Below are 26,571 nucleotides of genomic sequence, written 5' to 3'. Positions count from 1 at the left end.
TCTCGCGTTGGTTCTACCTTAACAGTGCACGGGAGGTTCCAGCAGAAGCTCCCCTCCCCCGTCAACTCCTCACTGCAGAGATGCAGACCCACCTCCTTATGCCTAGAAGTGGCCTCCCCTCCCCTGTGGGAGAATAACAGAGGGGGTGACACCCAGTGGAAAGATGCTCCCCCCACCCCCCCACCCCCTGCAAACTGACTTAATTTTGGGGGAAAGAGAAAATCTCTATTTAGGACTTACTGGAAAGAGATATTTCATCACAGCAGCAAATGTTCAATCAATTTTCCTTTTCTCAGTTTGCTAGAAGACTACAATGGATAAGAATCTTTATTCACTTTATTCAAGTAAGGGTAGTCTGTAGTTCCTCAAAAAGGAACTACTGTCACGTGGAAACAGAAATCCTAGACATCTTTTCCCTGGAAAATACAGAAGTACAGCCAGCGGTGGAGAAGAGATTCATAGCAGAGACCTAAGGAATTGAAAAAGGCCAGCAAACATTAACAAACAAACAAATATTCTGAGAATGCAATCAGAATATCATACACAGCCTTGGCAAGAAAAAGCCAAGAAAATTCTGACAATTTAACCTTGTTAGGAGGGAAACCAATTCTAAATAAGAATGAATATTTCCTTTGAAACATCAGAAGACTTGGTTAGATGAGATGTCCCAAACCCACCCCAGGCAATTCAGTTAAGAAGTGGGTATCCCGTGGGTATGCCATTTTAGAGAACTCATACAATGATCATTAAATATATAGTCCGCTAAGCTATATCACATAATAAAATGAAAAAAAAACAAAAACCCTAAGGCCTTCCTGGTGGTGCAGTGGTTAAGAATCCGCCTGCCAATGCAGGGGACACGGGTTCGAGCCCTGGTCCGGGAAGATCTCACATGTCGCAGAGCAACTAAACCCATGCGCCAAAAATACTGAGCCTGCGCTCTAGAGCCTGCGAGCCACAACTACAGAGCCTGCGAGCCACAACTACTGAACCTGCATGCCACAACTACTGAAGCCCACGCTCCTAGAGCCCATGCTCCGCAACAAGAGAAGCCACCACAATGAGAAGCCCGTGCACCGCAACGAAGACAAGTCCCCACTCGCTGCAACTAGAGAAAGCCCATGCGCATCAACGAAGACCCAATGCAGCCAAAAATAAATAAATTAAATAATAAATAAATTTATTAAAAAAAACCCTAAAATGTTAATACAGCAAAACTAATCAGTAAATTGAACTATACTAGTTCTTATGGCTGAGGCAGTTTTTAGGAATGGATCCCAGATCAGATCACTCTAGATCCAACATTAAAACTTTGAGCAGGAGAGGATCGTTAATGCTGTTTGGCCAAGGATGCTTTCCTTTTCAGCTTTATTTGTACACAGGCCAGAGCTTTGCCTCTGAGCATAGACTAGGGGTCATAAACTCAAATTCCAGGAAATGTTAGTTAGCTAAGAAACTACTAACATGAGAGGATATAATGCATCTGCAGACACTTTAATTAAAAACAGACAAACGAAACCAAACCAAAAATACTGTGCAATCAAACCAAACACGTGCCCACCCTACAAACAGTGGGCACCTCTGTGCCTACAGCTGTATCTGGCTCAGAATGGCACGAGGTGCGTATTTGGTGTGGACAGTCAGCTCCCCGCTGGTGAACCACCCAACATGATGGAGCTTCCTGCAACAGCTTAATTTCTAGAGAGCAGGAATTGCGCTTCGGTCCACAGAGAATTAAGAATATACCTCTAAGTGATTCTAACATTTAATGACATTCTGAAGTCTATTCTCTTATTGAAGAAGGTGAAGTCTGAAGAGAGCCAGCACTCATCATCGAAATCTTCCTTGTTTGTGTTGATTCCCTTTGGGCTCATGTTTTGAACCCCTGCCAATGCCTAAGCAGTTCTACTAAATTAAGGATAGGTGCCAATTAGCCACTTAAAATAAAAAAATACTGAGAACAGCATGCTAATCACAGATGTATTGGAAGGGCTGCCTATAGAAGTTGATTACACATGCCCTGAATCTTACATAAGCCTCTCAAGAGGCCCTTCTGAAGGAACATGAATAAATTCAGCTATGACGGGGATTAAGAATGCTTACTATTCACCCTCAGTGGTCCATCCAGCTTACCTGAATGCTTGGTCCTCTGTCCAGGTAGACAGTGAACTTGACTTGGAAGCTGTGCTGGAAATGCCCCATTGGCCTCTTGACATCCACTCTCTACCATTTCCACGTTGCTCTGCGTCCTGGGAGCCTAGCCTGTGAGAAATACACCAAAGGTCTCCCTTGCTTTCTGGTGTCTGGTTGGATCATCCAGTGAAGGATTCTGAAAAGAGATCAGAGGATGGAGAAGCATGAAGTCCTGGCATTGTTTCCTTGGATCCTCTTGTAATGGTGGCCATGAGTGGGTCACATCCTTCAAGGTCACATCCCTCACAACCCTCAACATCCCTCAGAGACACAACTCCCCTCAGGGGACCTTCCCTCAACCAAAGACACAACTCCCCTCAGGGACCTTCCTTTAAAAAGACACAGTTCCCCTCAGGGGCCTTACTTCAACCAAAGACACAATTCCCCTTGGGGACCTTACTTCAACCACAGACACAACGCCCCTCATGGGACCTTCCTTCAACCAAAGACACAACTCCCTTCAGGGGACCTTCCTTCAACAAAAGACACAACTCCCGTCAGGGGACCTTCCTTCAACCAAAGACACAACTCCCCTCGGGGACCTTCTTTCAAAAAGACACAGCTCCCCTCAGGGGCCTTACTTCAACCAAAGACACAACTCCCTTCAGGGGACCTTCCTTCAACCAAAGACACAACTCCCCTCAGGGACCTTCCTTCTCCACACAACTCTCTCACTCTCTGGATCCTGGTAATGGCTCCCTCTCCTTGCCCCTTGGAGAATAAGAATAATTATGGCTCCATGGTTACCATCCTGAAGCATCCCTCTTGCTTTTCCTAAGGGCTGCCCACGTCTTTTAAAATAGTCCTTATTTGCTGCTTGTTCCTCAATTAACCAGCTTGAGGTTGCCATCTATTTCCTGCTGGGAGTCTAATCCACGTGCAGAGTGAGGGTAAGAAGCACTTGGTACATGAGCAGGGAGAGAGTTGGCCTGACGCTGTGGACAAGCCATTTAGTACATTGATCTAAGTAATCTGACATGTAGCACAAGAGTGTGTGCAGTTGAGGGTACACATGACCAAAAGGAAAAACTGCTTTAAAAAGAGTCCTAGTAACTCTCTGAAACTTTTAGTTAAATTTAGTTAAAATCACATGGTGATGTACAGCTTAATTTGATTACTAAGATAGTCTTAGTGACACTTAAAGATATTCTTTAGTTTAAAGTGCTTCTTCATGTATATTATCCAATATAATAATGGACGAAGAATTAGCAGAAAAAGATAGTGAGAAAGTAGATAAATATGGAAAAGAAGAGGAGCCGGGAATAAAAGGCTAACATTGAATTAGTCATGAAGTTATCGTTATAGCTTTCTTTTTTAAAAAATTTATTTATTTATTTTTATTTATTTTTTGGCTGTGTTGGCTTTTCGTTGCTGTGCGTGGGCTTTGTCTAGCTGCGGCGAGCGGGGGTTACTCTTCATTGCGGTGCGCAGGCTTCTCATTGTGGTGGCTTCTCTAGCTGCGGAGCACGGGCTCTAGGCACACGGGCTTCAGTAGTTGTGGCACGTGGGCTCAGTAGTAGTGGCACACGGGCTTCAGTAGTTGTGGCTCGCGGGCTCTAGAGCACAGGCTCAGTAGTTGTGGCGCACGGGCTTAGTTGCTCCGCGACATGTGGGATCTCCCTGGACCAGGGCTCGAACCCGTGTCCCCTGCATTGGCAGGCAGATTCCTAACCACTGCGCCACCAGCGAAGCCAGATATAAATTGTTATAGCTTTCTTACTGAACATGATTCTGCTAAAACTTCCAACAAAAACAAAGCCTTAACAAAATGCCTTTTTTGAAGATTTTATATAGGAACCAATTTAGCTCTGTCCCAGTGTACTTTTACTGAGGGGATAAACAGAAATAGTAAAAGTGTAGATTGTCCATAAACCATGAAGACCATGTGTCTTAGGGGAATTACAGAGTGAAGGTTCTTATATGGCAGCACCAAATGACCTTATGCCCACAGGCAGGAGCTTGGGCGGGGTGAAAGGTAACAGGGGCCATGTAGGTGGGCCGGCTTGGAGTCAGCTTATTGTATCTTAGGGTGTCTCACTTCTGGAGTAGTATTGCTCTGGTTGAGCTCTTCTCATCGGTTAGTTTTGCAATCTTCTTCCTGTCGAGCAGCTTCATCTGATCAGAGATTATATTAATAGCTAAGCAGAGCCTCTGATCACTTTTCCCATGAGCAGAGCATTTTCTTGACAACAGCTTCTCAGGTAGCAGAGGAGAGACATCTGCATGTCATTGACTTCATGTTTCATTTAGCTTGAACTCGGAAATCAAAGCCTCACATGCATATGCAATACTTCGAACGCTGAAGTGAGCTCAAGATGATGAGAAGGTCTTACCAGGGTAATCAGCTGGACTTTTTCACTGCTCAAAATGTGGTTTTCATTATAAATGAATTGGCCTTCGGGGGAGAATATTCACAAGAATAGGAACTCGGATTACTTAATATTACCAGTAAGTACCATGTAAACAAAGTGATCTGTGGAAATGAAGGCGTGAAGGCTGGGATCTGCTGGTGAACACGTGTCGCAGAGACAGCTTTGTGTAAGACTCACGAAGGTCTGCCCCGCATTACTCAGTGGGGATGTGGGCAGGTCACGCTTAGGTCTGCCGTGAAGAGATGAAGAAACATTTTACTTCCCTGCAGCAAAAGTGTATCCCATGAAATGGTGGCGAGTTCTTTCCCAGAGCTTTCTGAGAGATGGACAATTCTGTTTCTGGGAAAAAGCTAGTGTGGACTTCCAATATCCAAGGAGCAGAATATGGGTATATTTTGATACCTGGGGTCACTAGAGCCCCACTCTCAACCTTTAGCCTTCATCACATTTTACTACCAGTTTAGGGACTAAAGTCGTAAAGTCCCTCCAGTGATATAAACATCTTATGTCACTCTTCTGCTGAAAATCTCGACGAGGCCCCGTGTTTCTTTCAAAGCAAAAGTAAAGCACTGCCAGTGGGTCTCAAGGCCCTAGCCCCGGTGGTCGCCTCTGATTTAGTTCCATTCCACGGCCTCATCTGTCCTCGCTCGGTGTTCACTCTGCTCTCACCACGTGGCCCCTGTCTGTTCACAGCCTTTGCTCTGGCCTCTCCTCCGCAGGGCCGCTCTCCCCGGGCATCTGCGTGGCATCTGCCAGTCGGCTGGAATTCACCTGCATGAGCTCCGCCCTGCCCACGCTACTTGCAAACTGCAGCCATCTCCTGCTTTGCCCTCTTCATCCCCTTTACTCTGTCCCACTTTTATTCTGCTTCCAAAGCATGTGTCACCTTCGAAAATGCTATAATTTATTTATATGTTTATTTTTCTCATCCTCCTCTCTCCCACTGGGATGTAGGTAGCATGAGGCAAAGGTCTTTGATCCTGTTATTCACTAGGACATCATTAGCACTTAGAGCAGTGGCTGGCTTGTACTCAGGGGCAGATAAATATTTGCCTAATTTTGATAACTGCATGTGTAAACAAGAACAACTTATTCAAAATGCATTTAAAAAAATCTAAAACCTATAAGTATCTCAAACACATGAGTTCTACTAGGAAGTAGACAGTGGCACTTAAAGGATTCGCCGTAAGTCTTTAAAGTATACTACTTGCTATTCAGAGTAGTGGTCAGCGAACTATGGCCTGGGCTGGATGTGGCTAGTTAGTTTTTTGTTTTGTTTTGGATCAGAGCGTTATTGGAACCCAGCGCCTCCCATTCGCTTCTATTGCCCAAGGCAGCTTCTCATCCGCAAGAGCAGAGTTGAGCAAACCTTAGTTTGCTGACACTGACTTAGATCAAAGCTACAGGCATGCATTCCAGCAGTTACCTAAAGAAATGCTTTCACTTATACGTTAGGAGCGTAGAAGGAATCTAAGGGCGGGAGACTGTCGGAAGCGTCCTTGCTTCTGCACTGCAGCTGTCTGTCGATCCCACTCACTCCAAAGTACCTTAAGGGCTTGAATTCTCCAGTGATCTCTGACCTTCAGTTGAAATTGGAATCTGCCAGAATTCTAAAGTAAACAACTCCTTGAAGTCCCATCAGGGTTGTTTTATTACTCAGAATTGTCTATTTTCCATACGATTATTGGGCATCTTTAACATATTGTAATAACCTGGATTATTCAGTGCCTGTGTCCTCAGTGATCTCTTTCTCTTTAAAAAGCAGTTCCTTTGATGTTCTCTGAAAGGTATTCAGACACTATTATACTATATTTATACTTCAATAATTTTCTTGAAGGAAGATATAATTTTCCTTAACTTTTAATCCTAATGTAAAATTAGAGTACCCTACATAGCAGCAGCGTCATTACCCTGATAGCTGCATTATAACTAATGATAGAGAAAGGCAGATTAAGATGACAGATTTATCATTATGCTTCACAAAACATGGGACGCTAGTACTTTTAAGGGGATTCATTTAGGTGCTATTTTAAATAACACTTAATTGAATATATTCAAAGAGCTTCTCTTAGCAGAAATCAGAGTCAACCTGAGGCAAATCTCCAGATAATTCAAGAGAAAAATTATCTTTCCTTAATTCTCTAGATACTTTTAGATGATATTTTACATGTGTCATGTGTGAATGTGTGTGTTAAGATAGATAGATAGATAGATGATTAGATGGATGGATAGATGGGTGGATGGATAGGTAGGTAGGTAGGTAGATAGATAGAGAGATAGATGATAGATGGAAGGACGGATGGATAGATGGATAGATAGGTAGATAGATATATGGAAGGATGGATGGATAGATAGATGGAGAGATAGGTAGATAGATGATGGATGGATGGATGGACGGATAGATAGATGGATAGATAGACAGATGATAGACGGATGGATGGATAGATAGATAGATAGATAGATAGATAGATGGATAGATGGATGGACGGATAGATAGATAGATAGATAGATGATAGATAGATAGATAGATAGACAGATAAATAGGTAGGAAGAATAGAGTGTCTGCCTGGAGGTTGGCCTATAGAAAGGCATTCAATAACTATTATTGTTCTTTTCCTGTACATTCTTTTATTTCTCACCAATAAATATCAGAAGTTGAGAAGACTTTAGAAAATTCTTATTAATAGAATGCATGGAAATAGCCAAATTGGGTAATAGTGACATTACAGTTTTGGTGTTAGACCTGAATTATCCAGCTAAACTTTTTATTTGAAACATCCAATCAGACAACTGACTGATTCATTTGGAACTCTGTAAACATAGGCTAAAGAAAACATATTTGCAGGGCAATTAAACCTAGCAGGATTGTTGTCCTACCACCTTAAATACCATTCTTCATGTCATTACAATATTAAAGGGTATGCATGCACTTTTGATTCACAACAAATATTTATTTAGCACCTACCAATGTCAGAAAATAGCTGCTGAAAAATATGAGCACTGCTGCCTTATGTGCTCCAGCACCGACTGTCATTATTGGTGGATGTTGCAAAGTTGCGGGACTAGGGACACACCACCACACTGTCAACCACGGAGTCCAACATGGTAGGATTGTGAGGTGTGTACAAGGAAGAGCAGACCAAACAGGGGAGGCTCAGATGAGACATTTCTCCCCTGACTTCAACTGGGAAGAAGATGCGGATGCAGGGGGCATCCGACGTAGGTGCACCTTCCAGGAGTTCCTCAGTACATGCCTGTGTTGAGCCTGCAGGCACCCTGTGTGCTCCGCTCTCATCAGCTGCGAAAACAAGCTTGCTCCTTCTTTGCTCAGTGTTTGCTTAGCAGGTCCTTTCCTCGTCTCCTGCTGTCCCAGCTACTTCCCACACCCCCTCAGGTCTCAGTTTTAAACTCTCTTCTTGGGACTTCCCTGGTGGCGCAGTGGTTATGAATCCGCCTGCCCATGCAGGGGACACAGGTTCGCGCCCGGGTCCAGGAAGATCCCATATGCCGCAGAGCAACTAAGCCCGTGTGCCACAACTACTGAGCCTGCGCTTAGAGCCTTCGAGCCACAACTACTGAAGCCCACGTGCCTAGAGCCCGTGCTCCGCTACAAGAGAAGCCACTGCAGTGAGAAACCCGTGCACCACAAGGAAGAGTAGCCCCCGCTTGTCGCAACTAGAGAAAGCCGGCATGCAGCAATGAAGACCCAATGCAGCCAAAGATAAATAAATAAAATTTTAAAATTTATTAAAAAAAAAAAACCCTCTACTTCAGAGTGACCATTCTCAACTCTTAGAGTTCATCTGATGCTCCAAATTGTGCTCCCATTGAACGCTTTTTTTCACTGCACTCGTAATTATTTGTTTAATGTATATTTTCTTCAACATAGTAAAGTCTCTATCTAATGTGTATGCTCACTGTTCGTGTAACACCTGCACCTCTAGAGACGAAGACAGTGCCCGGTGCTCATGCGTGCACATAACAAATGCTTGCTGAGTGACCAGCAGAGAAGTCTGGTGAGAGGGCTCTGTAAGCTTCAGTGGCATATCATTTGGGTTTGGTGAGAGGCAGACACAAGATGGGATCAGTCACACAGGAGATTTACCTGTGAAGGGAGTGAGAGAAAGTAGGGCGAGCCATCGTGTTGTGATGCGGTTCCAAAGGCCATTTGAGCCGGCCAGTGGGGAGTCCCTGACCACAGGTGCCCACGGCAAGGGTCTCAGCGCTCCCTGGAATGGGTGTGCTGAGTATCCCCAGCGTGCCAGTCACGAGGTGCGGGCAGCCAGGGCAGCAGCTCCCGGGGCGGCAGCTGGGTGGCCACTCAGCGATGCTCCCTTTAGGGGGCGACCAGAGCGTCGCCTTCTGATGACAGCCGTGCAGTAACGCCCAGGGAGACTCCCTCCCTCCCAGATGGCCTTGGGGAGGATCGCTTCCAAAAACCCTCTCAAAATACGTGAGCATAGTCAAGTTAAAGGTAAGGTAACATTGATCATTGTTATATCTTATCTGGCATAGGAACTTTGATCTAGCTGTGATAAAGTTTTGCTTCTCGTTTTTACTTTTCCAATACCAAAATAAAATATTAAACCTTTGCAAGAAGATGTGAAAAAAAAAGATTAAAATAGTGCTTATAAATGACAGCTTTTCTTGACCCAGACTGTATGAACTACTTACTTATGTTACATCAGTGGAATTGACACTTTTATCTCATTAATCATCTCTAACGTACAGTTGGTAGCCTACCACGTAAGACCAGACAGGGCAGAAAACCCTGCATGATGTTTTTATGTCCAATGGATAGTCAGGCAGTGTGCAGTGTGGTCCCTGGCATCTAGGCTACCCCCTAATCCCCAGACTCAGTTGATGGTTGCATTTCAACAAAGTAGGCCATTTAAAGCAGGAAGATGCATTGCCTATGCTACCAGATTTATCTAGCAAGCAAGTTAAAGATGATTTGACTGAGACAACCTTCCCCAGGGACAAAAGCAAAAAAACCATAAATACATGTAAATCTTTAAGAAATTGCCAAGACCTGTGGGCTATAGGCTGACAATGCTTCATGTCACGATCTTGATATGCTCCACACAAAAGTCTCAAATCCTGGCAGTTAGGAGTGGGCTTTAGAAAACTCTATTTTGTGCAGAGTATGTCAATTAGGGTCAGACTCTGTGGGCCTCTATAGACTCAGGCTAAAGCACAAAGTCTGGGTTCAGTGGAGATACCCCAACTCACCCTGACATGACTTGAAATTACCAAGGACTCCCTTTTGCTGTTGTCTGGAGGACGGATTTTAATAGTCACTCAAGAGCTCAATTCCATCTAGAAGCCTCTAAGGTGGCCTAGTATTTATTCAAGATCTGGCCAAACCATGTCCCAAATGACTGGTGCCTATGAAATCAGGTAAAAAGTGTTAACTCTGGATACTTGATTTCTTTCTTCCTTCAGAAAGATGATATTTACAAAATGGATGACATGTGAATAGGATTCTCAAAGATAAAGTAAATAAAAACATCATTCCCAGCACCACTAAAGAATATTTTCAAGTTATTGCAAAGTTAAAAAGCTGAAGTATAAATAAGAAAGATGCAAAGTATGTATTTTATGAATGAAACCAATAACTCTCTGTCATTTAATTCAGTGATCGAGTTTCCATAACTCTCTTATAGCCATTTTTTTCTTCAACTGAGTGTGTATTTATTGAGCGCCAAGTGCTGTTCAAGGAGCTGGGGATACAGGCAGGAACACGAGGCCCTGACCCCTTGGAGCTTATCTTATAGGAGGAGAAGACAGTTAATAATGAGATAGGCAAGTAAAGATACTGTATGCCTCAAATTATTAAGAACTATGGGAAAAGTCATATCTGTTAGAAAAAAAGATAGAAACTTTTCCCCAGAGTTAAGATACCATGATGCTCACATTAAAAAGAAAGAAAAGAAAAAGGCTAAGGGGAAAACTAAAACACAGGAAGCAACTAGACAGCGCAGAGGACAGGGAAGGGGTTGGATGCACTCTCGTTTCTAGAGCTGCTGTGAAGAGCCCGTGGGGAGGGGACGTGGGAGCAGAGGACTGATGTCAGGTGAGGGAGCAGAACGTACCGGTAAACCCGGGGGAAGAGCATCCCGGGAAGGGGAGACATCAGACGCTGAAGCCCTGATCTGGGGGCCTGGCTGAGGAGCGGAATGGGCGCTGAGGAGACCAGTGTGGCCAAAGGGAGGTGGACGGGGCAGCAGTAGCAGAAGATGCGCTGGGATAAAGGAGTTACGTGTTATTCACTGAAAGTAAATCCCTGGGTATCTTAATTGGTCCAGGCCGCTGTAACAAAATACCGCACACGGGGTGGCTTCAGCGCAAACACTGCCCACGGTTGGCTGGTGGTCCAAGGTCAGGGCTCCGGTGGAAGCCCTTCTCCTAGTTTACAGACTCCCTTACACGGCAGAGAGCAGAGAGAGGCCGCGAGTCTCTGTGTCTCCTCTTGTAAGGCCACTAACCCCATCCGTCAGGGCTCCGCCCTTACGGCCTGAACATCCCTCAAGGGCCCCATCTCCTAACACCATCACTTTTGGTCATAGGATTTCAACGTATGAATTTGGCGGGGACACAAACATTCAGTCTCTGATACCAGGGACTTCTAGGTTTTATTGAATGTGTGGGTCCTAGTGAGAAATTGCCCGTGATATTCTGGAAGCATCTGAAGCATGACCTATGTCACAGACTGGGAAGGTGAAGATTTGGAAGCCAGAGAAGGAAGAAGATGGGATCCAACCCCAGCCCCTGGGAAGGGCCATGCTTAGGTTACACAGGAGGTGCTTCCACCCGTGTAATCGTTGGTTGAGGATTTCTTATTAATTCACTGTTGCCCGCATTGTTCACCACTAGAATCCTTATTGCACAACCCCGCCTGGTCTCTTAAAAAGGTCAAGGGTGACTTTACAATTTATCATCCAAAATGGAGCCCACTGAAGAGTGAAAGGGGAGCACGTAAAATTACTCCAGGATAACAAGAAATAAGCCAGGACTGTTCCAGGAAAACTCACGTGCATGGTCCTCCCACTTTACATGCAGGAACTCAGCCCCATTCACACCAGCCCTGGGCACTGGAGTCCCCTGAAGCTGGGAACTCTGGGCTGAGTGTCCAGACTTGTGAGATGCACCCCTCAGGTCGTTCTAATCTACCAGGGTTCTGGACACAGACCTGCAAAACCGAAAAGTCCTGGGGACCCTTCCCCACCTCAGACTTAGGGACCTCAATCATTTCCCACTGAGCTTGAGCCCCACTCTCTTCAAAGTGTGGGATTCTTTCACCCTTACTTGCAAAATATCCTCCAGAATTCAGGCTTTCAGAAAACAAAAGCCTGAAAGAAAACGACTTTAGGTATTTCTTACTTCTTGCCCCATATCACAATTTAGCTCCATTGGGGGGAGGGGCAAATGGTTCCTTTCTTTCTTGTGTATTTTCAGGACCCTTTGAGAGGTAGGTATCAGAGATTACCAGGAGACATCAAAGGGCCGGCTTCATTACTGGCAAAGCTGACGGAGGGAGGGGTTTCAGATGTATGGCCAAGTGGGCTCATTAATACTTCACCTACTGGGATCACTTACCCACTTGGTCACTGATGGAGTTGGGCCATTCCGGGTCCCCTCGGCAGGGGCAGAGCCCACTCAGAAAGGTCACCGTGTGTATGAGCAGAGGTGTGACAGGCTGTTTCCACAGGACAGAGCCAAGAGGGGCTCGATCCCACGCTGCAGATAAACGACTTCTCCTCTCCTGGTGAGCTGCAGGCCACATAGGGAAGCAGAAGCGTTTCTATAGCCCAAGTCCCTGAATAAAGGAACATATGACAAGGGAAAAGTATCTTCCCAGCATGAGCTCTTTTTCCCTGATTTGTCTACGGCAGCAAAGCCAAAGTAAAGTTAATATTTCCATGAATAGTTCTGCCCAAACTGTAGGCTGTATACTTACAGCAACTTTCAAAAAGAATCTAATTCTCTTTCCTAATGTGTGGTTCATAGTAGGTCTTCAGTAAATATTTGTTACGCATGCCTGCACGAACAGATGAATCGTGACTTTGTTTTATGCCCCTGCACAGAAGCCTTCAAATGACTCACTCTAATTCATAGCTTAGAGCGGAATTTTCTTACGCTGGAGTCCAGCGCTTTCACACCTGATCTAACAAATCTTTCCACGTCCCGCTGTACCGTTGGCACCAGCCTTCTCCCTTTGCAACCAAAGGGCCTGGTTAGAGCTCGTTACACCGTGTTCATGCCCATGGCTGATTATTTGGATTACGTTGCTTTTCTTCCAACCCCACCCCTGCCTGTCCTTCAATATCCAGTTCCAATTTCACCTTTTCCCATAAATTCCTAATTAAACTACGCCAGAGTTTCATTTACCCCAGACTACTATAACTTATACTGACTTGTGCAATTCAACTGTTATTTTTCAAATACTGCCTTGTATGGCTGTGGAATTCTTCCATTGTCCACATCTTTCCCCTTAACTGAAAAGGATTCTGGAGGATAAGAAACACGCCTACACTTTTCCTATTCGCTCTCATGCCTGGACGAGCGCTGAGCTGATCATAGCAGCTCCTGCGTCTCTGACTGTGGCAAGTAAACAGGGCCTCCTGTGCTGGGTCATTTCCTGCCTGTGCTCTGCTCTCTAATGGCCACTGGACGCCCTTCACAGCAATTCACGCCTCCAAGTCCTGCTGCATTGTAATCAGACATCCTCCAAATAAGTCAGAGTTGAGCGCCTGCCACAGTGCGTGCCTTTACCCAAGTCGAGGTAGCTGTTTTTTGAAGGCAATTCTGAGACATAGGATTGGACATAGGATTCAAAATTAGCACATACTTCAGTTATTATTATTCACACATTAATTAAAATTAGCACATAATTTCATCTCAGTTTAATTTTGAACATTACATTTTACTTTCTCCTTGGTTTAGTTTCAGAATATGGTTACGTGATACAGTCTAAGTGAGAGCATAAATTTTTACATTTTTGGGGGGCAGCTTGCAATGGTGTCACATGCCTAAAAATGTATAAAATCTTGGTTAATAAGTTCCATTTCCGTATACAAAAGAAATAGAAGTGTGTGCAAAATTTATTTAAGGGGGTTGTTTATCTTTACATTTTTTAGAAGAATTGAAAGTTGAAAACTAGTTCTATGTCAAGAAATAGGGATTGATAAAATTAAATTCTGATATATGTATTATGTGTGTTGTGTATAAACATATGTGGTTAGTGAGATAATGTAAAATAATTTTATCTACATGTGAATAAGTTATGCTAAAAAATTGCTGATGAAACCCATGTATGGCATATCACATTAAAAAATATGAAATATGTAAGCACACAAACAAAATGGAAGAAGTTCGTCTAAGACATTTACACAAAGGTAAGACTGTATTTATCTCTTAGTGAGGGGGCTGATTGTTTTTCTTTTATTCAATTAGTATTATCCTATAGTTATTTTGGTTAGCTTGGGTGGCTTTGGAAATAATTTAAAATTTAAAACATAAGTATTAAGGTATGTTATTATCAGGAGAATTTGAAAAAGATCTGTACAGTCGGTACATTTAATTATGGTTCTGAAAGTTCAGTAACTCTGGGTGGGGGGAGGTGACATGGAGCTGACAGACGTTTGTGGTAAAAGAGCTCTAGGTCATAAGAAAGAAAAGGGTTACCAAGGTTTGAAAAATACTCTCTACCTGCGTCCACTGGGAAAAGTCCATCCTTTCCTAGAAGCTAAGGGATGGGGTGTGCAGTAATCTGTGCAGCAGTCTGCACAAGTTTATTTGCTGCCCCCAGACGAAATGATTGCTAATTTATCATGAGAATTCCCTTCTGTGCGTACAGGTCACAGAGTTAATGATGGGGCACGGTTTACAGGCAGTTTTCTTCCTTTTTACAAACAATGATAAACTGTCATATTTTGCTTATTATAATTAAGTTCGAAATAACAATGAAAAAATGAATAGTTCAACAGGGAGACTTCAGGCATTCGGGGAGGAGACCGAATAAGTGGTTATGGAGACTGTGGACTTTACAACAACAATAGTTATTGTCGTCAGAGAATCTTTTTTCCTGACTTCATGCAATCATTTTAAACAATAATTAAGATTTACAGTGGATGTAATAAACAGCTTAGTGTTAGGTCATTCTTTAGTGCCTGGACCACTCATTTTTTTATGTCCCACAGACCTTTACACGTACTTCTTGAGCGCCTGCTGTATGTTCCCAGAGCTGTGCTGAGCCTTAGCAGAGAACAATCTCTCTTAAGCTATGTTCTTAAGGAGCTGAGGATTCCAGTTTGTATTAAACTGTTTTTCACTGTAAGCTGACACCCTTGGCTCCTAGCACACTCCCATGGGGTTTTACACGGCTTGCTTTGCAAAGAACTACAACAGGACAGGATTTTCCCAGGTTGCCAGTGCCCCACCAAGCCCGTCTGCAGACCAGGGCTTTGGAGACCTGAGCTGCCACTCCCCGAGGGGCCTCTCCGGGACTGGGTCTTCTGGAACTCCTCAGTCAGCTGAATCCGCCCAGTAGAAAACTCCCTTCAGCATAACCCACTCCTGCCTCGGGCTTTGATCCATTCGGACTTCTTCCCCAGCTCAGGGCCTCTTCTTGGCAGGCTCCTTGGGGTCTCATCCCAAGTGTCCCTTCTTCAAGAGAGCTGCTCTGATTTCCCTACCTGGGGTAGGCCTCCTCGTGTTATTTTCTACCTAACCACGTGCAGCCCTCTGTTTGTTCCGCCCCCGGCAACAGTCACAGCCTGTAAGCTTCTCGTTTATGCCTAGTCACTCATGTATCGTCCTCACACCCTTTAGACTGTAGGCTGCATGAGGGCAGTGGTCACATTCCCCTTCACTGTCAAGTCCCTCCTGCCCGGCACAATTTACAGAACATTCGAGAGGCGCTCTGGAACTATTACGCGGCATGCGGGATCTTAGTTCCCCAACCAGGGATCGAACCCACGCCCCCTGCCGTGGAAGCACGGAGTCTGAACCCCTGGACCGCCAGGGAAGTCTCTAGTTTTTTTATTTTTGTTTTTCTTCTGTAACTATTTTTTGAATGAAAAAATGAATCCATTAATTGGCTAACTATGGATACTCCCCGCTTTTCGAAAGTTTGCTTCATGCCACTTTGCTCTCAGAAAATATCTGCATTAGTACCTGTTTTCACACGGGAAGAAATCTGGAAAGGATTTTCACTTTTATGGAAAAAAGGCGGGAAGTGAAAATGGCGTCCAACATTCGCTTTGCAGGGGGTAGAGCTGCCCCAGACACCGCGCGCAACCCAAGCGGGGAGAGCGGCCCCGCCGGGCCCCTTACCTAGAAGCACACCCGCCGTCTCAGCATCAAGCCTCCAGAACCCTGACCTGTGTCTGGCAGCAGCCGTGCTTCATCCAGATCCATTCGCGCCTCGTCAGCAAGAGGTGCCCCAAGGTAACTGCTCCTTCGCTTTACACCATTTCGCGGGGTGATCTACTTTAGGAGAGCAAGGGAAACCTGTATTCACTTTCAAAGCAAATTCGAAAGAGCGTCATTAGCTTCTCCGAGGTCAGTGTTTGAATTCGGATTTGTCTGCCATTAAAGCCCAGTCTGTGCCCACAGCAAACGCGCCCTGGGTGACGTGATGAGATTGTTTCTCATCCGCCGACCTCAGTCCCGAATGGCGTGGGGTTCTGCACCTCTGGAAGGAAAAAAGTGGGAGGAGCATGGCTGCTGGGCAACCAAAGCACCAGGAGGTCCTGATGGCAGCATAATCGGCTGGAATCTGGCAAACCTCCCAGGACCAGAGCAACAGGAATAATTATTTTCCTGTCCTCTAATGTCCTTTCAGGGTTGTCTTGAATTCCAGGCTCACATACTAAAATTGTAAACATGATTTCTACTTTCACATCATCTAAAATGTAACTATGTTCTTCAGGATAATTTAAAAATCTGTGCTAATGATTTAATCTATTGATGAATTTACTCCCAATTATCATATCAGCCCTGGGAGAGTTTCTACATGAACCACGACTTTTAAAAAGGAAGTTTTCCTGGTTTTAAGACAGTTTTATTTCACCCGCACAAAGTCACATATCTAGACAACTAAATTATTCAGGTATAACTAGTAATTCTGATTTGGTTTAGTAGTTGATTTACGATGATAGCCATTAAACCAGTCTGGGATTCCCAAGTAAGGTCCTAAGCCAGCCATGCAGAACCTACCAAGAGGGGTCCCAGGACCTATTGCGTGACCCTAGGGCACTCACTGAAAATGCACGAGGTTTGGAATTGAAGTGGGTGGGAAAGGTGAAGCCACGTCCTGTAGCCACAGTGAAGGATGAGAGCTGTTTACTCACTTCCAGACCACCGCCTAGAGAACTCACTAGGAGCTCCGTGCACTTGAAGGGCAAAGGCAACAAATGGCTCAGAGCTGAGAAACCTCAACTATCAGAAGCTGCCTGAAGAGACCTTTTATAGCGGAGTCCTATGTTTTGGAAAGAAACCCACTGGCACGATGACAGTTCTGAGGTGTGTGTTTCCCGGGGACCTGTGGGCCGTGCGTGCGGAGGATGGGAGGGGTCGTCTGGCATCTTGTGTTAAAGGGTCCCCTGAAGGGGCAGAAAGACGCCCCATGAGGGTGCCAGACACGTTCAGCACGCCTGGCGGGGCCTGAGAAAGGGGTCCTGGAAACTGCAGTTCTTGGTCATGGGAGGTGGAGGGTTTCTGTACGGGCTCCAAGAGAGAAAGGGCCAGCACCCAGCTGAACCCAGGGGTAGAAGGGGGACCGCAGCCCCTGCCCCTGTAGGTGTCCAGCTGGAGCAGCGCCAGGCTGACACGAGACCTTTATCCGCGCATCAGCTCTCAAGCTGAGGTGGTCCCGCCGTAGATGTTTTGATTTCTAAGCAGAGTCGGCTTTGGGGAGCAGAGAAGCTGCAGGCCTTTTCACAGTGAGAACATCCAGAAAAGGACGGAGTCTGTCTTGGAGTGTGTGAGAGAAGGACCACCGGCGGGGCATCCAGCACAGGGACAGGACGTGACACAACGGCTTTCTTCTTTTCCTGTGATTCCCGCTTCTTCACGCCCCTGGTTTCCTGCATTTTCCTACTGGGAGGGCACCACGCTTAGCTTGACTAAGATTGTTGACATCATTTCAAACACTTGATAATTGAATTTCCGGGCCCCCAGCAATGAAAGGTAGATGGTGTGAAGTGGGATGAAGAGTCGTGCTGGAATGAAACAGTGACAAAGTGACCCACAGCAGACACCATTCAGGCTCCCTAACGTTCAGGAGTTGGCATCTAATGCAGAAAAGTCTCGTTAGTTAGAGCTCACCAAGTGGAGCTAACGCAGTGTCTTCTGTGTGCCAGCTTCCCTGGCATCCATCGATGCTGCCTGTGATTCCCGAGGCCGGCACTCCTCCCTGGGGGGTAGGAGTGGGGCAGACGTGTCTAGGCACTGAGAGCCAGACGGCTCTGAGGTTGAGGCAGCCGTGCCTCTGCACCCCAGCGAGCTGCTCACATGCGATTGTTTTCTGCCCTTGTCCCGACTTGTAAAAGGTCGAGAAGGAGTCCTCTAGGCAATTCTTTGAACTAAATATGAATAGCCCCACTTTATAAAGTCTGGCTTCAGAGCCACGGCACTTAAAAACTGGATATTGCCTTTTTTTCACTGTATAAATATTGAACTAATATATAAATGACAAAATCCATGAAGAAAGGAAGATTATTAAAGTTAAAACAATGACATACAGATTGTTTTAAAGATATTTGGTTGTAAATTAAAATGCATTTAAGTTAATTTGTGTAAGAAAAAAACTCTTTTAATGAAGAAGGAGAAGGGCAAGCACCAAGTGGTGGGTGCCACAATACTTACACTGTGATGGAACCTGCAGACTGGAGTATCAGAGCTACTCTTCACATCCCAGCCTCCCACTATGCGATCTGGGGCAGATTCTCGACTGACGTAAACTTCCATTCCTTGATATAAATGTGGGTGTTTATGCTACCCTGGGGGTGTGCAGTGAGATTCTAGGTAAACTGCGTAGCACAGCAAAGCTACAGAATAAGCACCCAAAGGTAGATATTAGCATCAGTATGTCACAAACTTTAAAAAATGCTATAAGCAATAAGAGCAAATAGCTTGCATTTCAAAACATTATCAAGATAAAGTGTTATACAAAAATAAACTCAAAATGGATGAAAGACCTAAATGTAAGACCAGACAGTATCAAACTCTTAGAGGAAAACATAGGCAGAACACTCTATGACATAAATCACAGCAAGATCCTTTTTGACCCAGCTCCTAGAGAAATGGAAATGGAGACAAAAATAAACAAATGGGATCTAATGAAACTTAAAAGTTTTTGCTCAGCAAAGGAAACCATAAACAAGACCAAAAGACAACCCTCAGAATGGGAGAAAATATTTGCAAATGAAGCAACTGACAAAGGATTAATCTCCAAAATTTACCAGCAGCTTATGCAGCTCAATATCAAAAAAACAAACAACCCAATCCAAAAATGGGCAGAAGACCTAAATAGACATTTCTCCAAAGAACATATGCAGATTGCCAACAAACACATGAAAGGATGCTCAACATCACTAATCATTAGAGAAATGCAAATCAAAACTACAATGAGGTATCACCTCACACCAGTCAGAATGGCCATCATCAAAAAATCTAAAAACAATAAATGCTGGAGAGGGTGTGGAGAAAAGGGAACCCTCTTGCACTGTTGGTGGGAATGTAAATTGATACAGCCACTATGGAGAACAGTATGGAGGTTCCTTAAAAAACTAAAAATAGAATTACCATATGATCCAGCAATCCCACTACTGGGCATAAACCCTGAGAAAACCATAATTCAAAAAGAGTCATGTACCAAAATGTTCATTGCAGCTCTATTTACAATAGCCAGGATATGGAAGCAACCTAAGTGTCCATCAACAGATGCATGGATAAAGAAGATGTGGCACATATATACAATGGAATATTACTCAGCCATAAAAAGAAACGAAATTGAGTTATTTGTAGTGAGGTGGATGGACCTAGAGTCTGTCATACAGAGTGAAGTAAGTCAGAAAGAGAAAAACAAACACCGTATGCTAACACATATATATGGAATCTAAAAAAAAAAAAAAAAATGGTCATGAAGAACCTAGGGGCAGGACGGGAATAAAGACACAGACCTACTAGAGAATGGACTTGAGGACATGGGGAGGGGGAAGGGTAAGTTGGGACAAAGTGAGAGAGTGGCATGGACATATATGCACTACCAAATGTAAAATAGATAGCTAGTGGGAAGCAGCCGCATAGCACAGGGAGATCAGCTCGGTGCTCTGTGATCACCTAGAGGGGTGGGATAGGGAGGGTGGGAGGGAGACGCAAGAGGGAGGGGATATGGGGATACATGTATACGTATAGTTGATTCACTTTGTTATAAAGCAGAAACTAACACACCATTGTAAAGCAATTGTACTCCAATAAAGATGTTTAAAAAAAAAGATAGTGTTATAAAGATTGTAGTTAACATATTAAAACAAAGATATCCATATATGAATAATATTTCCATCCTTCTATGCAATGACAATGCAGGAAAAAAGAAGACATCAAAAGCCAATTAATTAACTAAGCTCTGTTATTCTGAGCAACTGACAATCTCTCTTATCTGTATTTTCTTCATACATTAGGTGGAATAATAATTACTCTACCTGGGAATGCTGTGAAAATAAAATGGAAATGAGACTGTAGAGGTTCATGTATTTTGTAAACTGTAAAGGAATGTGCAAACTAGTTCACTCTGTGGAAGGAATGTACTTGTGCTGTAGGAAAGGTTGTACAATTCCGATCCTATAAAAGGTTAGTGGCTTATCCACTGTGCACGCAGCATTGCTAAGGAGATGGCGTCTCTGTGTGAAGATGGAGTGAGTAGCGGTACCTGTGTCAGAGCTCGCAGGATCAGGCCGATGGATGCTGGTGAATCTTCAACAGCAGACTCTGGCAGGCAGGGCTGGTTTAGGTGTTTGCCAGTTTCTGCCGTGTAAATGCTCCTCCACCGTGGCTGATCTTAAGTCGCCAACGTAATGGAACTGAAAAGGGATTTTGTAGAGCATGAGCTTGGTTGGCCACCTGGAATTGGTGTCCAGCTCCAGCACGACATTGGGTCAGCGGCACAACGCTTAGAAGGAAAAATGACTGTTCTTATCCTGCCCAAAAAGAACCCTAGCAAGATCTGCCTTGTAGAAAGAAATGGTCAGAACCAAAACCACATTTGCTATCTTTCCACCCCGAAACTAGAGAATCTCTGAGAACGATAATTTGAAGGTTTATCCCTCCATAGTTTCACCATATTACTTAGGAAAATCCCAGTTATATAAGGTCTCCCCTCCCTCCTCCAGGGAATGTCTTCCTTGTTATTCTGGCAATAATGAACTTTGCTTCCATTGTCTTTATTTTAGTCTGCAATTTCTTTTCTACGTTTTGTTTTTTACAAGGATGTAATTGTTGCCGTCGTCATTACATTGACTTCTTTTTCTGGATGAATGTAATTATTTTGCTGTAGATACCAATGTTTCTTTGACGTTCTGAGTATAAAGGGAGTCAGGAAATCTAAAGCTTGGGCTGAAGTTGTTTTTTCTGAATGTAAGATTGTTAGTCTTGTATAGTGTTTCTTGCACACCCAGTGAGTTTGGTCACTGTGACATCACAAGGCCCATGTTCATAGAACATGTCAACCACACCTGTGAGTCTTGGCAGTGAAAAGGAGGCACAAATCTCTGAATGGTCATTCCAGTCTAGGAGGGAAGATCAATATATGTTAATGCCATACAACACGGAAGACGTGATTCATGAAAGAAATAGTCCATAAGCTGGACTTCATTAAAATTAAAAACTTTGTTTTGTGAAAGACAACAACAAGAATTAGAAGATACGACTGGGAGAAAATATTTGCAAAAGACACATCGGATAAATCAGTTTATTTATGAACACTTTATTTATTGAAAACAAGCAATGCAATTTGTAAATGGGCCAAAATTTTTAAAAGACACCCCACAAAAAAAGATATGCAGATGGCAAAAATGCACGTGGAAAGGTGCTCTGCCTCAGATGTCGTCAGGGAAATGCAAATTCAAACAACAATGAGACACCACGACACACCTATTAGAATGGCCACAGTCTGGAACCCTGACAGCCACAAATGGTGACAAGGATGTGGAGCAACTGGAACTCTCATTCATTGCTGGTGGGAACGCAGAAGGGTGCAGCCACTTTGGAAGACAGTTTGGTAGTTTCTTACACAGCCAGACATTCTTTAACATATGACCCAGCAACTGAACTTCTTGGTATTTACCCAAAACAGTTGAAAACTGACATCCACACAAAAACCTGCACACAGATGTTCATAGTGTAAACATTTAAAATTTTTATAGAATAAACATTTATTCATAATTGTCAAAACTTGGAGCAATGAAGAATATTACTCAGCACTAAAAAAGAAATGAGCTGTCAAGCCATGGAAAGAAAGGGACAAATCTTAAATGCATGTTACAAAGCAAAGAAGCCCATCTGTAAAGGCTGCATAATTAATGATTCTAACTGTGTGACATTCTGGAAAAGGCAAAACTATGGAGAAAGTAAAACGATAGGTGGTTGCCAGGGTGGTGGAGAGGAGAGATAAACAGGGCAGAGCACAGAGGATTTTTAGGGCAGTGAAAATATCCTGTATGGTAATTATAATGATGGATACATTTCACTGTACATTTGTCCAAACCCAAACAACATTTTAACACATGTAGTTAAATAACTAACACATCATTTATTCCCTGCAGTATTTAGGAATGATTTCCACGGTGCTCAAAGGAGGCACGATGCATTGTCTTTATGAAGAACAAGTAAAAAGTGTTAAAAATAAACACTGCAAACGAGCAAGAGATAACCTTATATTCACTGAAGGCTGGAAGATTCATAAATTTCCCCCTTAACCAATCGTTGTTGTTGCTTTTTTTTAACCGTCCTGGGAGTCCCTAAGAAAAAGAGACCAGGCTTCTGAGCTTTTCCCTAATCAATTAGTCAATCAATCAATCAATCATTTAACATTTATTTATTTTTAATAAGTATTTCAAATATTCCACCGTTTAGGAGAATGTCAAATAAAACCTTAAGGGAATGAAAAGGTTTTGCTGCAGAATTATCTTTTTGATGAGAGGATGAAAGGGCTCACATTCTGCATAACAGCAATTATGTAACAATACGCAGCGTGGCACACACGTGCACAACGAAGTGGAGGGCGCGTGCTCTCAGACTGTCAGAAGAAAAGAAAGTGACAATAAAATCCGAGCCTCACCTCAGAGCCTGAGTCAAGCTGAGACACACCCGCAGCGATGACAGGATTTTGACAGATGAAGGAACTAGAGGTAATTTTCCTTTGACAGTCACGTGAAATTCTTCTGAAGACAGCCTGGCAGAGTGCAAGGGAGAAAGAATACGGGGTAACAAGCCTGGAAATCGCAAGGTCAAAAGCCAGCAGAGCTCAATGAGTGAAATCATGAAATGCCACTTCGACTCTGGTTGACGGAAATGAAATAGAAGGACAGCTTCCACCACGTGTCATCCTCCGAAGCAGAGGGGCGCGGGGGGCAAGCCCACCAGGCACCCAGGACTCCCTTGCAGAGACCTCTCTTCCTAAGACTCAGCGCAGCATTTTGAAAAATAGGTTAACAACGCTCTCATTTGTTTCACATGTAGCTTCATGATGTACAATTCGAGAGAAAGTACACACTTCGAGCAAACGAATGTATATAAGATTTTTAATTTAAAAATGAGATATTTTCCTTCATAACAGTTTTCTGTGAACCAGAAGCACATGTTTATGTCCTGTTACATCCCGTGCCAATCTGTCAGAAATTCCTGTGGGTTCTTCCTTCAGAATACATCCCAAATCCAGCCACTTCCGACCGACCCCACTGTTTCAGTCTTGCTGGAGCCCCCAGAATCTCTCACCTGGATACTCACCTCCCAACTGTTCTCTCTGCTTTTACCCTTGGGTCTTCCCCAGGTGCCTCCTCGGCTGACCCTCTGATCCTTTTAAAATCTAAAATGCATTTTTTAAACAGCAGCAAATTCCACCATGCTTCTCCTGGGCTTAAACACTGCATTTCACTGGAAGTGAAGCTGAGGTCCTCCCAGCGACCCACAGCCTGGCTCCGTCTGCTACAGAGTCACACAGCCTCCTGCAGGTTTTGGGCTTTGCACTGGCTGTTCCTCGGCCTGAGATGTTCTTCCCCCGACAACGGCAGGGCTGAATCTCTAACCTGCTTCGAGTGTCGCCTGTCACCTTCTCAATGAGATCTACCCATCCCCCTGGAATCTCCCTTACCCTGCTCCATTGTGTTTTCTTATAACACGTCACCAACTACTATACTAAACTATCTGTTTATTACAGTTATTGTTAACTCAGTCTCCCTACTGTAATGTCAGCTTTCTGAGGAATGGGGTCTTTGAGTTGGTCACTACTATATTCTGGGCACCTAGAACAATCTGGCACACAGTTATTACTCAAAAAATATTTGTTGAATGAATGAATTATAGACAATGGCATAAAAGGTCACACCACTTGCAGGGCTGGGGTGCTATTTACTTTTAAAGGAACTGTGCTCATTTGAAGACATAAGAAATGGGGCTACATCATAAGGATATATTGAATAAGTAATTTGCACATTAAGACTAGTGATTAGAAACAATCTCAACAACATTTTGAACTGATCACACAAATTAGTATGTGATAAGAAATTTCATGACAGGAAGTAAGACGTAACTCATGAATACGTGTGAAAATGATCTGTCTGCTTAGAATGGTTTCTTGCTTATCCGTTTAAATAAAATGAGGGTAATAAATAACATTTGAACAGCAGTCGTACTTTGTAAAGAGCTCTTCTTTCCCTCCCCAGTGCTCTTGTCCTTGGCTGGTTTACGGGAAAGCTCTCCGCCAAGTGCATTATATACTCTTTCTCTAACCCCAGACAAACCAAAAGGTTAGCATTAGGGTTACCATTCAACAGACAAGAAGACTGGGGCTCAGGGAATATTAGGAGTTTTGCCCGCGTTTACTCAGTTGATTTAAGACTCTAGTCACGCAGCATCTTTCCTGATAATGCCAAAGACCCGGCAGCGACTCGACCGTCTGTGTTCCAGGAGCTTTGCACAGGGACCCGCAGGTACCTTAACACCTCTGGGACCGTTTCCTTACATCTGCCTTCCCTACTCCTGATTCATCAGCTCTCTCTGATTCATGTTCATTCAGCCTCATCTAAAGCAGCTTGGGTGTACAAATTTAACACAGCTCAAGCCATTTTGCAGATATTTTGCCAATAGCTTCTGTCACTTTGATGTTTCATGGTATGATTATTTTATTTGCATTTAGTTATTTCACACAGGAAAGGAAAAATTATGAGTCTCAAGATTATGGCAAACCTAGTCAGATGAACGATGCCAACTTCAGAGACATTTAAATAAGATATTTTGAAATCTATTCTAATTAATTGCCAACTTGATCTAGGCATTCTTTTAGTGTTTGTAGGATTTTTTTCCCAAATAAATAAAGCTTGTATCTAACAAAGTTGTATCGATATACCTCAAAACACTTTGGCTTCACAATGATAAAAATGGGGTAAACTCAACGGGTAAAGTGAATGTGTTTTTTTCCATGGGTTTTAACAGAAGTCATTTTTAAGAAAACATTAGGCTGCAAACTGAGCAAATGGTTAGTTTTCATAGCTCCTGAAATATTAATGTGACTATCACTGTATAAAACTTGTGGCACCTATCAGAAGTGTACAGCTTGCTGAATTTTTATAAACTAACACTAACACACCTGTGTAACTGACATCCAGACAAAGAAACAGAGCTAACAGACACTGCCCTGGCATTCCAGTCCCTTCTGTCACTACGGTGCCACACACAGCTCCCCTCCCGCCTCCAGGGTCCTCATTACTCTTAGCGAAGTGATTCTTTTTTTTAAAAATTAATTTATTTTATTCATTTATTTTTGACTGATTTGCCTCTTCATTGCTGCACGCTGTAGCTTTCTCTAGTTACAACGAGCGGGGCCTATTCTTCTTTGCGGTGCGCGGGCTTTTCATTGAGGTGGCTTCTCTTATTGCAGAGCACAGGGCTCTAGGCAGGCGGGCTTCAGTAGTTGTGGCACATGGGCTCAGTAGTTGTGGTTTGCGGGCTCTAGAGCGCAGGCTCAGTAGTTGTGGCTCACGGGCCTAGTTGCTCCGCGGCATGTGGGATCTTCCCAGACCAGGGCTCGAACCTGTGTCCCCTGCATTGGCAGGCAGATTCTTAACCACTGCACCACCAGGGAAGTCCTGAAAAGTGATTCTTCATTTTTCTGTTTTATTATTTCTTCCAGCTTTATTGAGGTATAACTGGCAAATAAAAATTGCGAATATTTAGGTTGTACAACGTGATTCTTTTTAGGTGTATGTTGTGATGATGTAATATACGTATACATTGTGAAATGAGGATGCCGTCAAGTTAATTAATACATCTGTTGCCTCACATAGTTACCTTGTGTGTATGTGTGTGTGTGTGTGTGTGTGTGTGTGTGTGTGTGTGTGGTGAGAATACTTAGCATCTACTCTCTTCACCAACGTCAAGTGTACCGTGCAGTATTCTTTACTCTGGTCAGCACGCTGTTCACTGCCCAGAAATTATTCATCTTGTAATGGAAGGTTTGTGCCCTGGGACCAGCAATTCCCCACAGTGCCCACCCCCAGCCCCTGGCACCCACCCCTCTACTTTCTGGCTCTATGAGTTTGACTTTTTAAATTCCACATATCCACATATGTCTATTCCACATAGACACTCCAGTGATGTGACAGGTGTGAGGATTTATTAACTTGCTCCGGTGAGAAATTATTGGCTTGTGGTGAAATCCAATTACAACTTCTTTTCTTGATTGTACAAGCAAATATGTTTCTCATACTAACATAAAGAGTGATAC

The sequence above is a fragment of the Eschrichtius robustus genome, chromosome 4 (genome assembly GCF_028021215.1).
Source record: "Eschrichtius robustus isolate mEscRob2 chromosome 4, mEscRob2.pri, whole genome shotgun sequence".
NCBI lineage: Eukaryota > Metazoa > Chordata > Mammalia > Artiodactyla > Eschrichtiidae > Eschrichtius > Eschrichtius robustus.
Note: the sequence above shows the minus strand (reverse complement) of the source record.